Raw genomic sequence first — 14,705 nt, forward strand, 5'->3', positions numbered from 1 at the left:
CAAATGCACTGTTCCTGAAACAGGCACGGTAAGTGTCCGCCCCACTGTGGGACATTGGTCATCCTGGTGACTTCCAGGCCTCACCTCTTTGATGTGTCATCTCCTGTGCAAATGGAGGGTCCTTGGAGGCAAAGATTGCCTCACCTTTGTACTTGCATCCCCAGTTCTTGGTATGCAGTAAGTGCTGAATGAATGCTTTCCCATTCCTTCTCATGCTCCCTAGTTCTGGGGTTGTTTGTGCTTTTCTGTCTTAATCCCTTATTAGACTTTAAGCTAGTATGAACCAGGGGCCCAGGAGCCCTCCTCCATTTCCTGTTCCCAGGTCCCTCCCAGTCCTAATATCCCCTATTCTAAGGCCCTTCCCAGGTCTGACATCCCCTGTTCTAAGAACCCCTCCCAGCTCTGACATTCCATGTTCTAAGGCCCCTCCCAGCGCTGACATCCCCTGCTCTGAGGCCTCTCCCAGCTGTGATAAGCCATGGTTCTTTCTCCATACAGCCCTGGAAGCTGCTTCTAGCATCTTGACCCTGTATATCAAGCAGAAAACACAGGTGGGTCTTTCTCTCCATGCCGGACTGGAGGAGGGAGGGCTCCATCCTGGGAGTGAGCCATCAGTTACCGTGTTGACATATTTCTGAAGGGGCACCAGAGACTCCCTTGTGAAAGGCAGAGTGAGATCCAATTTAAAGATTGCTTCGGTGAGTAAACAGAGCCCCGTGTGCATCACCCCCCTCCAGCCTCTGCTAAGCTGACAGCCCTTGGTTCCCCAGAGGCCCTTGTCACCCTCTAAAAGGTACATTTATTTATTCTCTTTCCCAGGAGCAGCCCGAGAATTAATTATTCAACAGCAGAGCAGCACTTTGAAGATGCAAAGGACCCAGACTGACTATGAAGAGGCTGAGCCAGGAAAAATGTTCCCTTCCATAGACTGGGAGGCTCCCCCCAGAGAGGCCTGGAACGGGGCTCATGTAGCTTAGTCACCATTTCCTAACTCTGACAAGGAATCCGTGCTCGGGGGTGGATGGCTGGCTCGGGGAAGGTGCTCAATAAATGCTTGTGGATTGATGGACTGACAGAGAAAAGAAGAAAGCTGGTCCTTGTGGAGAGATGGCTAAAGGCCCAAAGCAAAATAAAGTTCTGTTTTACTGAAACACAGCTGAGCTGTGCTCTGTATGAATGGGAAGCAGAATGAAGGGTACAATGCAAATAAGGGCCGCCATGATGGAAAGAAATGAACAACACGGAAAGACATCAGAATTTAGGGTAAATGGATGGTCCAATCTGGTGTCCAGAGGGTTAATGATGATGAAACGCTCTGACCACCTACAATTTTGGTCTGTTTCCTCAATCTGTACACAAGGGGGTTGGACCAGATAACCCCATCATCCATCTATGATCCTCATGGTATACTGGAAAGAACACTGGCTCTGCACTCAGAGGCTCTGGGTTCAAATCTCCCCTTTGTGTGTTCTTGGGTGAGTAATTTCCTCTTCCTGGGTCTCAGTTTCCTCATCTGTAAAATAAAAGGATTTGACTAGATAGCCTCTAGTACTAATTCAAGGACTTTGGTAGAGAGGTGCCTTCCCCACTTCCTCTTAATTCCAGTGCCTTCCTATTTATCCTGCTTATAACTTGTTTTATACCTATGTGTTTACATGTTGTCTCCCCCATTAGACTGTAAACTCTTTGAGGGAGGGACTTTTTGCCTCTTTTTGTACCCCTGTGCTTAGCACCCTGCTTATTGAATGAATGAACAAAAGGCAGTAATCTAGGGTTGTGGAATGTCACATACATTTTAAAATAGGGTCATTATAGGGGTTTAACTTCCTTAACTGTTTCTCTTCTGCAAGTGGAAAAGGTCCTGGCCAGTGAGAACCCTGTCCAGGGAGTGTGAGCTGAATGTTCTGTTGGATCTACACATAGGCTTCTTGCATGTCCAGAACCCAGCTCAGAAGCCTCCAATGTAGAGAAGAGCAATACTTTGCATACTCCAAGGACTGGGTTCTCATTGACCAGTCTTTCCCCCAGCCCTTAACCTCAGTTATAAGGGGGTGGAGAGGGGGTCCTTAGGAAAAATATGTATGTTTTGCAAAGTCATCCTGGTATGAAAAGAAGCATTAATAAAACTTTTTAAATATCTTTCATAGGGAAATATATTTCATCCATAACCAGCTTAGTATATTATAAAGACCACTTGGGTGCAGTGAAAAGTGCCTTCATCTGGGAGACGAGACTGAGGTTTTGGCCAGCATACCAGCACTTAAAAACTGTGTAACTTTGGGTCAGTCACAACATCTCAGATTCCTAAACTGTAAAATGGAATTATAACCCTAACTACCACTAAGAACTATATCAGTTGTATCTTACCTTTTATGACCCCATTTGAGGTTTTCTTTGCAAAGATACTACAGTGGTTTGCCATTTTCTAATCCAGCTCATTTTACTGGAGAAAACAGAAGCAAATAGGGTTAAATGACTTGCCCAGGGTCACATAACCAGTCAGTTTCTGAGGTGAGATTTGAACTCGGGTCTTTCTGACTCCAAACCTGGGGCTCTTTCTAATGTGCCAAGAAAATCCCAAATGGGATCACAAAGAGTCAAACACAGCTGAAAACGACTAAACAACAACTTTGTATATAGTTTGCAATTAATTATATGTAGTCATGTTTTCCTTGATAGAATGTAAGCTTCTTGAGGACAGGAGCTGGTTTTATTTTTTTTTTCTTTACTACCAAGTACCTAGTACAGTAACTGCCAATCAATTAATCAATAAGAATTTAAGAAATGCCCACTATGCACCAGACACTGCTCTAAATACTGAGAATATCAAAGCAAAAGTAAAATAGAGAGTTTATATTCCATCAGACACACAGTTGGTACTTAAGACTTATTGAATAAGTAAATGGCTGGACATTAAGGGCAAAAAACAAAACAAACCAAAACAAACAAAACCAAACCACTTGGAAGCTCGGAGAGCCAAACACAATATTAGACTATTTTCCTTCAATCTCATAAAAAATTGTCACTTTGCCAGAGTGGCTATGCCCTCTCCAGAGGCAGGTCAGAAACTGTGAAATTATGGGGAAAACACTAAATCTCTTGTCAGAAGACATTAGTTCAAATTCCTTGTCTGCCACTTAGTAGTTGTGTGACCTTGCGGAAGGCACTCATCCCTTAGGGCCTCAGTTTCCTCATTTGTAAAACAAGGTAGTATGGCTTCTCTTTCAGAATAAAAGCTCTCAGAAACACAATTCATGTCTAGAGAAAATGCCAATTTGGGGGTCTATCATATGTGTCTTCCCTAGAGGGTATGGCCTCAGCTTTACTTACCGATAAAGTGGTATATCTGGATTTAATTGTGCCATTTGGTATCTCTGTGGGGAAGCCTTCTTTGCTGAGTATGACCCCTGATTTTCCTGCTAGCTCTTTTTCAAAGAGTGAATTGTCATAAAGCTCCCAGGTATTACCCCCTGGTGTCAGCTCTTCATAGAGGCATCCACAGTCAAAATTCTTAATTAGGATTAGAAAACTTTCCTCAGTCATCTCACCCACCTTAATATTAATTGTATACTCTTATAAGTCTTCTACACATTTGCACAGTGTTCTTAAAATGTCTCTGTATTTAAGGTCTGAACCCCCTCCTGATATCAGGAAACCTTTATGTTTTTCAGCTGTAAATTCACAGAAATAAATTCAACTGCCTCAATTCCTGTAATTTTTAAAGATTGCCCCATAAAAGTGACAATATCAATATTTAAATATTAATGCACATAATAAATGTGTACTATTGTAGCAAATATTGCTCTGTATAATTAATATATTAAGCATAAATAATACAATTATTTGTATTATTTGTAAATATATTATATTTGTATTATTCAGCAACAGGTCTGAAATTATGAAAAAAAGGACTAGTGACTTTTAAATGTAGCAACGTAGAGTAAATCATTATGCATACAACAGGCACTCAAACTTGCTTATAAATACATAGCACATCGAGAAAATGAAGCAGACAAATAGCTAGTGATATTTTCATGCTAGCTCAGGTAGAGCGTGAACCCAAGTCAGTGTGGGTAAGCTCTGTACCCTCCCAGGAAATAAGAGAAATATGAAAGGGAAAAATATTGAAAATAAGTAGGGTTTTTGCTGGAATGATCACTAAGAAACAGCTCCAGAGTGGAACCAGGAAATGAAGAAAAATTATCTATGCCTTCAAAAAATATAAAATGCATCTTCTTACTGTGGGAAAGAATGCAAAATAAAATGTGAGTTCCTGAATGGGAAGGTAGACTATTCTTTGGAGGACACACACACACACACACACACACACACACACACGTACACATATTGTGGTTTAATAATTTTAGTTTTGCCCTTAATTTCGCACATACACATACAATGTGTATTTGTATATATCTGTATCTATCTTTCTGTCTATGTAATGTGTACGTATACTCTTTTAAAGTATAATTCTATACACACATCTATAGACACACACATATACCACACACAAGTATGTGTGTATGTATATTTACACATGCATAATATGTACAAATATGCATATGTACATATATACATATGTATATGGGCAACTAGGTGGCACAGAGAATGGAGTACCAACCTGTGGTCAGGAAGACTCATTCTCCTAAGTTCAAATCTGATCTCAGACACTTCCCAGCTGAGTGACCCTGGGCAAGTCACTTAACCCTGTTTGCCTCAGTTTCCTCATCTGTAAAATGAGCTAGAGAAGGAAATGGCAAAACCACTCCAGTATCTCTGCCAAGAAAACACCAGATGGGGTCACAAAGAGTCACACATGACTGAAATGACTTAACAACAAAAGTCTTGATCTCATAGACCTAAGGTAAGTAAAGGATCTTGGGGCCCTCTAGTCCCTAGACCACACTTTGAAAATCACAGCTTCATGATATACTTGATAATTAGCTGTCCAGCCTTTGTTTGAAAACTTCCCAAAAAAAGGAGAATCCTCTATCTCTCCAGGCTGTCTCACTCTAGGAACGTCTCTTAACTGCTGTCTGCCTCAGTTTCTCCATCTGTAAAATGGAGATAATGACACTGCTATCTCCCAGGTTTGTGATGAGGCTAAAATTGAGACAACATTTGCTGTTGTTGTTGTTCAAGTCATTTCAGTTTGATACTTCTTGACCCCATTCGGGGTTTTCTTGGCAGAGATGCTGGAATGGTTTGCCAGCTCATTTTACAGATGAGGAAACTGAGGCACGGGGGGTTAAGTAACTTGCCCAGGGTTACACAGCTAAGAAGTATCTGAGGTCAAATTTAAACTCAGGCGGATAAGTCTTCCTGACTCCAGGCTGGCACACTATCCACTGCACCACCGAGCTGCCTACATGTACATATATGTTTACATATGCATGTTTGTATACATTGTGCATGTGTGTAAATATACATGCACATATATTTGTGTGTAGTACATGTGTGTGTTCCATATATGTGTGTGCATGGAATTATATTAAAAATTAGTATATATACACATACACACATTGTGAGTGTGGATGAAATTAAGGACAAAAATATACTAATTATACTACTAGAATTCACAATTGTCCTGATGAAAAATCGAATCCCAGATACTTTATTTTTTGAAACAATTGAAAAAATATCCTGTTTTTCAAAATCACTCTTTCCAGAAAAAAAAAAAATGTATCTGCCGCACAGAAAAACAAAAAGCATTCCAATTTAAAGTGTGAAGCCAGAAAGGTAGGAAAAGTCAAATAAAAAGTGTGAAGCCAGCAAAGATGAAAGTAACCCCTGCTCCCTAAACAGTGGACCTCTTAAAATGGAGCGCCTAGGGCAACAGAGTCACTTAAGATCCAAAGTATGAGGTGATGGTCATTTACCAGCTTTCAGAAAAGATGATGAGAAAGCCTGAGGAAAAATACACACAGCCTCAGAAATACCACTGAAAATGTCCAATTCCTTGAATATCTTTTAAAAGAAAAGAAAAATTCTTGAAACGGACATGGCCAAAAAAATTAGTAAGAAATACTCCTGTGGACAATCCTCCACACATAATGTATGTGGTTGGTTGGTCTCTAATGTAAAAAACTATATGTGGCATGGCTAGGTAAAAACCTAATTTGGGATATAGCCCAACCCATTTCCAAGAGAGACTGTTGTGGGGAGCACAAGAAGGTCACAATCCTATCTCCAAGAAGTGTATTGGGCTAGATTTTACAGGGGTAGGCTACAATTAAATTTATCATAGACATTATATCTATAATGAGTAGCTAGGTGGCACAGTGGATAGAGTGTTAGGTCTGGAGTCAGGAAGACTCTTCTTCCTGACTTCAAATCTGACTTCAGACTTACATGCTAGCTGTGTGACCTTAGGCAAGTCACTTACCCCTGTGTGCCTTATTTTCCTCATCTGTAAAATGATATGGAGAAGAAAATGGTCAACCACTCCAGTATCTTTGCCAAGAAAACCCCAAATAGGGTCACACGGAGTTGGATGTGACTGAAATGACTCAGTGACAAAATATATTACAGCTCCAAATGCCCATGATCTAGCATTATGAGGGTTTCAGAAGAAAGGATATTTCCCTTGGTCATTGTTAAGAGAAGGGTAACATTTATCTTACTTTCACTAGCTTAACTTCCTCCAAGCAAACTCTGGTTACACAAAAGACAATCATGAATAACTGGTAAACCTTTTTATCACAAGTAAACAGGAAACAGAAATTGGGGAAATTATACTGATTAGAGTAAATGATTGAACACAGGAGAAGAAATGAGCCATTTGACTGGGAGCAAGATAAGATCTTAGCTCAACCAAGGATAGAGAACGATCTTGATGGGGGGAGAGGGAGAGGAGAATCTACTTTTAGCATTTTAGGATTTCAGGTACTGGGAATGAAAGAACATTTTGGAAGCTAGCTTTGCCATATTTCTGTGACTCCTGGGAAATCTCCTTTGTGGGTATCTGCAGTCCAACCATTATCATTTGCTTAAGGATTTCTCTCTTCAGTTTAAATCAAAGGTGATTAGCTTTTTTTTTGTACTCACCTCTCCAGATCCATCTATCCTGAACTCTTTTGAAATATCTCTACCTAATCTAGCCCGAAAGTCTCTCAGTCAATGTCCCATTATACACAGCATCATGGGGTTATCCTTTATGGAACTGTCCAACTCCTGTGGGTATGGGTTGGACCCTCTGTACTTTGATAGATGACCTTCATGGGTTGCTAAGGCTAAAAAGAATCATAGTCTGAAATCTCAGTAGTGAGATCACTCAGCTTACACTGGCTGGTCTTGGACTATAGATACTTCCCTGGGTTTGGTCTCAAAGCCTTTCTGGCTTTGTAAGACCTCCCAGATCATGCCAGCAGCTGTCATGGCCTTTAATAAACACAAGGCCATTTCTCTAAATCACTATTGATTAGAGAAATGTAAATCAAAACAATCTCCCACCTCTCAGATTGGCTAACATGACACAAAAGAAAAATGATAAATGTTGGAAGGGATATGGGAAAATTGGAACACTAATGTACTGCTGGTGGAGTTGTGAGCTGATCCAACCATTCTAGAGAGGAATTTGGAACTATGCCCAAAGGGCAATAAAACCGTTCTTACCCTTTGATCCAGTAATATCAATACTAGGTCTGTATCCCAAAGACATAAAAAAAAGAGGGAAAAGGAGTTACCTGTACAAAAATATTTATAGCAGCTCTTTTTGTGGTGGCAAAGAATTGGAAATTGAGGATATGCCCATCAATTGGGGAATGGCTAGACAAGCTGTGGTATATGAGTGTAATGAAATATTATTGTATTATAAGTAATGACGAGTAGGTAGATTTCAGAAAAACCTGGAAAGACTTACATGAACTGATGCTGAGGGAAGTGAGCAGAACCAGGAGAATGCTATATGCAATAACAGCAACATTGTAACGATGATCAACTATGAGTGACTTAGCTATTACCAGCAATGCAAAACAACTCAAAAGGCCTTGTGAGGAAAAATATTATCCACATCCATTAAAAGAACTATGGAGTCTGAATGCAGATTGAAGCATACGATCTTTCACTTTATTTTTTTTAATGTTTTTTTTTCTTTTGGTCTGTTCCTTCTTTCACAACATGACTAATATGGAAATATGTTTTACACAATTGCACATATACAACCTACACCAAGTTGCTTACCCATTTTGGGGAATGGGGAAGTAGGGGAGGGAGGGAGAAAATATTCAACTCAAAAATTTTAAATGAATGTTAAAATTTGTCTTTACATGAAATTAGAAAAATAAAATAAATATAATAATAAAATAAATAAAATACTATAAAAATAAAGACAAGGTCATCTCCATGCCACAGTGCAATGATTATTAATAACAATAATAATATGACTATTATTAATAATAATCTTACTAATTACTACCAAGTATTATTGCTATTATTGCTGCTACTATTAGGAGTAGTCCTAGGAATATTTTCTGCTGCAACCAAACTTGTACCTTCTTCATGGGAGAAAGTACCAGCTTAAGTAGAGTGGTCAGAAAAAATAACCTTCAGCACAGGGGGAGTAAATATTTACCTCAAAAATCTCTCCCCTGCTGCTGTCCAACCATTAGGTATTCATTCTTTTTGGTTAAAGATTTCTCTATCTTTGGTCCTCAGTTTAAATCTGGGGTTCTTAATCTCTTTAATGGCATGGCTTAAGAAACCTATGGAGCCCTTCTCAGAATAAAAAAATTTAAATTCTCTAAGTAAAATACACAGTACTATAAAGAAAACCAATCACAATAAAATACAATTATCATAAAAATATTTTTTTAAGTTCATGGACCTCAGAATAAGAACCCCTGGAAATAGATTCCCTCCTCCCAACCCTATTCAGAACTATATGCCACAGGGTGAGTATGTCAAACCTAGATCTTGCCACCTTCAGTCCAATACTTTTTCCATTGCAGCAGATTGTCTCAGAAAATGACTTGCTCAGGGTCATTTAGCAGTAAGTCTCTGAGGAAGGATTTGAACCCACATCTTTCTTATTAGGCCACAATATCAGACAAGTGATCACAGCCACACCAACGAACCAATAAATCCCCTAGCATTTATTAAATGCCTACTGTGTGCTAGGCCCTAGGATAGGTGGCAGGGATGATTTCATTCTATCAGGGAAGACAACATGTGTATGTTGGAAATCCTCCAGGAAAAGAGAACCCGCTACCTCTGGAGACCTACCATTTTGCTCTGGAATAGATCAACTTGTTGATAAGCTTTTGCCAATATCAAGCCTCACTCTGCTTCTCTGCAATGCCCATCTCTGTCTCCTACATCTGTCCCCAAGAACTGCAGAGTACAGGGATTGAGTCTAATTGCTCTTCTGCATGATGACTTTTCAGCTATTTGAGGCTGGGGGCTAAGTGGGGTGGAAAGGGGCCCAAAAGGAGAGGTGGGGGGCCTAGAACTCTAGTCCTGGCTCCCTACCCCCAAGCCCATCTATCCGCTCTCTGGAAAGGGGCAAGTTGTCTAGAGAGGTGAGAGACTCTTGCCTACCCAGGGCTAGGGACTCCAGTGTGTTTCCTCCTGGTCAGGGGGAAGGGAAGGCCCATTTGTTTTCTGGATGGAGTCAGCATCTCTTGGTGGGGGAGACATTGTCATGTTAATTCTGGTTGGCTCAGTCTGGTGGCAATAATGTCTCCTTTCTCTCCATTTCCTCCCAGGGGGGGAAAGATCGTGGACCATTAACAGAACGGATGTGCACTTTGAACCAGAAGATGTTTCTTGGGTGATAAATTTTCGGGCTGCCACCAGGGTACAATGGCCCAGAAATTATCCGGGGGCCCCTTCCCCCAAACCCAGAGGGAGAGAAGAAAAAAGGGATTGGAAAGCCAGCTCCGAGGGAACTGGCTTGCTCGCAAGCAGCCCAGTTGAGTGATGGAGAGGCTGTGTCCTACAGGCAGGAAAGAAGAGTTCGTTCCCCTAGTGGCCCGATGGGCTTTTGGCCACACTTTCCTGACACCCAGCTCTTAGAATCTGTTTGAGGGGGAGGGTGGCGGGGAGCCCAAGAGTGGCATCTGGTTGAAAGAAGTTGGCGGACACAAGGCTGCTGCCATGACAACGGCCCAGCCCCTGTCTGCCATGGACATCTGCGTGGGTGTCATTCTTAGGAAGCTGATTTCACAGAATGTGACCGAGGGCTTGGAAAGTCACTTGGGGCTCTATCTGTCTCTCTTCCTTCCCCAAAGGTCGTCTGGGGCCTCTGAGGGTTCCTGGACTCTTCCTCCCTCCCTGACCCTGGCAAGAAAGAGGCTGCTTCCTTAGGATACTAGGTCTAGAGCAGGGATTTTGTCAGAATAGGCACTCCAGGTGAGGCAAGTCTCTCCACCAATTTAGATCTCAGTTGTTTTGCTGCTTAGAGTCTTCTAGTTTCCTGGAGCATTGAGAAATTAAGTGAGTTCTCCAGGGTCACATAGCCAGTAGAAACCAGAATCAGGATTTGAATCCAGGCCTTTTTTTACTTGAAGGCTGGCTATCTCTCAGCCATATTATGTGGCTTTCCTTAGCTCATTGGTACCTTGTTGGCTGCAACTTATCTCCCCCATTGGATTGTAACCTCTTCGAGGGCAGACAGTCTTTTACCTTTCTTTGTGTCTGCAAGGGTTTTATCTAAAGTCACATAGTTAGTGGCCAGGATTTGAACCCAGGCCCTCTAATTCCCTTTTGAACATTCTTCTCCGTTGGCCACACTTCCATGAATACTAGAGTAAGGAGCTTAGTCTTCATTCTATAAGAAATGGGGAGCTCATTTCTGTAAGCCAATAGCGACTTGGGAGGCTCATCAATAAGAACTAGGACAGAGGAGGCAGAACCAGGAAACTGAGGAGGAAGGGGTGTCATGATGTCAAGGATGAACTTTTCCAAGTTCAGACAATGGCTGTTAAGGAGACAGAACAAACCTGGCTTTCCAGGGACTCAGCAGGGCTGAGACAGCCCCAGCAGGGAAGGCCCTGAGGACTCCCATCTTCTGACACTCTGAAGGTTTCCAAGCAGGGAGCCAGAGAGTCCTCCTTCCTCTCTCAGGAGAAATCTCTGCTTTTCCCTGGCTCTTTGCCCATAGGGAGGAATGCATGAGCTAACTTATTGCCAGTCCTCCCAGAGTCTAATCAACTCTCTTTGGAGAAAGAAGTGTCCCCCAGAGAAAGGCCTAGCCCTGAGACTGCTTGCATTTCTCAGGTAGGATTCTGCCCCAGAGACTTCCCCTCGGGATGGCAGCATGGATGAGGCACTGGACCTTGAGTCAGGAAGAGCTGAGTTAGAATGCTGCCTCAGATATTAACTGCTCAGTCCCACGAGTCTAACCTTGCTGGGCCTGAGTTTCCTCATCTGTAAAATCAAGGGGCTGGACTCAGTGGCATGTGAGATCCCTTCTGGCTCCAAATCTGGGATCCTTCAGCTACTGCTTGGGAATAAGAGGCTTGGAATAGGCTGAGACCCTCTGCCCCCTCCCCAAGGAGAGCCCGTCCTTTAGCTGTCACCTCTTTGGCTCACGGAGATAGCTCACTTGTACATGCTTGTTTGCATGCCATTTCCTCCATTAGATTACAAGCTCCTTGAGGGCAGGGATTGTCTTTCGTCTTTTGCTGTATCCTCAGAACTTAGGACAGTGCCTGGCACAAAGAAGGCACTTCTTAAATGCTTATCAACAGACTGACTTTCTAATTTAGGACAACTGAGGCACAGAGAACTTTGAGTGATGTCTGAAGAAGGATTTGAACCTAGGTCTTCCTGTTCCAAGTCCAGAGCCCTCTCCACACTAAGTTTTTCACACTAGTGAGTGCTCCAAATTCATGAAATCACAGATTCAGAAAAAGATGCATACATAGATATTTATACACACATATATGCCAAAGGTATTTTCCTAGAGAATATGGCAGCTGGGTGGCACAGTGAATGGAGGTTTCAGTTGGAGTCCAGAAGATTTGATCGGCATCAGATGTAGCTCTGTAACCCTGGGCACAATGGACCTCTACCTCAGTTTTCCCATCTATAAAACAGAGATGATAATGGCACTTACCTCCCAGGAGCCTTATGAAGATAAAATGAGGTATGTGTAAAGTCCTTTACAAACTTTAAAGTGGTATAAAAATGTTAGCTATTATAATTATTGGAGAGCTTCATCTGAATTGATATTGAACCACTAATTACTACTCTTTAATTCAGATCATCCAAAAACTAGCCTCAGTTTCCTCATCTGTAAAATAAGGGGGTTGCAGTCTATGGCCTGCCTCTAAGGTTCCCTTCAAGCTCTATTCAATCAATTCTAAATCCATCTCTTCTTCTCACCCATCAGAAAAGCATGAGAGGCCTTCTTTTCTCAATGCTCACTAACACTCAAGACAACCGCTCCCTATGTTTTCCAGATCTAGATCTATGCTTCTGGTCCACTGGTCAGAAAAAATACAAAGGTTAGCATGGAACAACCTACTCCTGATAAAAGCAAGATGGCTCTTGGTGGGCCTTTCTTTCCTTTCTAGATTTCCTAAGCCTTTCCTAGAAAAAGTACATTCTCGAATTTTGCCAGGAATAGAAACCAACCCACCCCAGCCGATTGTTGTTCACACAACACTCTCATTCCTTTTTTGAAGAGTGAGATAACCTTTGGCCTTCACCAGTCTTACAGCAACACTTTTCCTCGCCCACCTCTCCCGTTGGGCAAGATCTCACAATGATGATCTTGGCAGGGTCTAGTTCTGACGTTCCTTCAGTCCAGTCTCTCCCCCAGGTCCTCCAGGAGTAGGCTACCTTCTTTAGTCTTGACTATCCCTTCTCTACCTACCCTAATCCCAAGGGCCATCTCCAGTTGTCCTGATCAATACCTGGCCACTGAACCCAGGTGGCTCTGGAGGAGACAGTGAGGCTGGTGACTTTGCCCAGCCCTGCCTCACTTAAATCCAATTCACTTGCAAGTCATGGCATCACCTCCCTGATGTCATGGTCCTCTTTGAGAAGGAAGGACAAACAACCACAGTGATTCCCCCTTTCTCTGATCTCCTGGAGCTTTTCCTGTCCGTGACACTGGCTTTCCTTAAGTACTCTCAGGAATCATCATTTAACCATTTCCTAAATGTGAAACTGGACTCCCCAGTCTGAGTTTCTTGAAGATGGGATTGTCATCATCTTCCATAGGTGGGAAAAGCCCAGGTCTTGGTGTCAGGAGACTGGAGTTCAAGTTCTCTCATTTCCTATCAGTGGGACCTGGATAATTAGCTACAATTTCTATGACATTTTCAAGTTTTCAAAGTGTTTCACATATATTATCTCAATAATAATATGTGTTCATCTCATTCCACTTTGTACCTGCTGCCTTGCCTGAACAAGGTGCCCCGCCCCTCCCTAGTGCATCCCTTTACCCTTGCTTTTCTCCATTTGTGTGTTGTCTTTCTCTTTAGATTGTAAATTCCCAGAGGGCGGGGACCATCTTGCTTTTTAATAATTATATCCCTAGCACTTAGCACAGTGCCTGACACATAGTAGGTGCTTAACAAATGTTTATTGGGTTGGATTAGATTGGATTGCAAACCATTTTTGATGTTTAGTCCTTTTCAGTCATGTCCAACTCTTTAGGGTACCATTGGGGGTTTTCTTGGGAAAGGAACTGCAGTGGTGTGCCATTTCCTTCTCCAGTTCAGTTTACTGATGAGGGAACTGAAGCAAACAGGGTTAAGTGACTTACCCAGGGTCATACAGCTAGCAAGTGTCTGAAGCTGGATTTGAACTCAGGTCTTCCTGACTCTAGTCCCAGTGTCTACATGCTGCACAGCATCACTGCACCCTTAAAGTACTATAAATAGGTAGCGATAGCCAGCATTTATATTGCATTTTATTCTTTGCAAAGGGCTGCATACAGGTGATTTTATTTTAAGCTTACAATAACCCTATGAGGTAGCTGTTATTATTGTCTCCATTTTAGAACTGAGGAAACTAAGGCTGAAAAAGATTAAATTATTGGGGCGGCCAGGTAGCACAGCGAGTAAGAGCACGGGCTCCAGTGTTGGAACCCGGGCTCAGACACTTAGCACCCACCCAGAAACACCTGGCCGTGTAACCTTGAGCAAGTTACTTAACCCCAATTGCTTAGGGGCAGCCAGGTGGCTCAGCGAGTAAGAGCACTGGCCCCAGTGTCAGGATGACCTGGGGATCAAATCCGGGCTCAGATACTCAGCACCAGACCCCAGAAATAACTGGCCGTGTAACCTTGAGCAAGTTACTTAACCCCAATTGCTTAAAAAAAAAAGATTAAATTATTTAGCCCAGGGTCACACAGCTCCCATCACTGTAACCACTATACTACCTAGAGGCCTATGACCCCCTATGAAGTAGATACTATTATTCCCATTCACAGTTGAGGAAACTGAGGCTGAAGTGGCTTTCCCAGGATCACAGAATAAATTGAGTTTAAGGCAGGATTTGAATTCTGGTCTTCCTGACTCCAAATCCAGTACTCTATTTACTATTTCAAGAGGAAAGAGATTTGTTCAGAGTCATTACAGCAAGTAGATGTCAGAGGAAGGTTACATTTTGATGAAGTAAAGATTAATCCAATGAAGGTGGGGACCAGCTTAATATCTTCTCTCTCTCTCCCTCTCTCTGTCTCTTTCTATCTCTGTGTCTCTATCTCTGTCTCTCTCACATACTTTCTCTCTGACTCTCTGTCTCTTTTT

General features: G+C 42.2%; 1 long non-coding RNA gene across 1 annotated transcript; it reads left to right on the forward strand.

Moving 5' to 3' along the window:
* The first annotated feature begins 474 nt into the window (after window positions 1-474).
* Window positions 475-1,151, forward strand: LOC138149367 (uncharacterized). Its single transcript, XR_011165353.1, has 2 exons — window positions 475-698; window positions 820-1,151. It is a non-coding gene; the product is annotated as an uncharacterized lncRNA (long non-coding RNA).
* The last annotated feature ends 13,554 nt before the right edge of the window (window positions 1,152-14,705 follow it).

This window comes from Petaurus breviceps, unplaced genomic scaffold (assembly GCF_028583685.1).
Source record: "Petaurus breviceps papuanus isolate PSGF00001 unplaced genomic scaffold, PetGlider_PUasm1.0 100, whole genome shotgun sequence".
Classification (NCBI taxonomy): domain Eukaryota; kingdom Metazoa; phylum Chordata; class Mammalia; order Diprotodontia; family Petauridae; genus Petaurus; species Petaurus breviceps.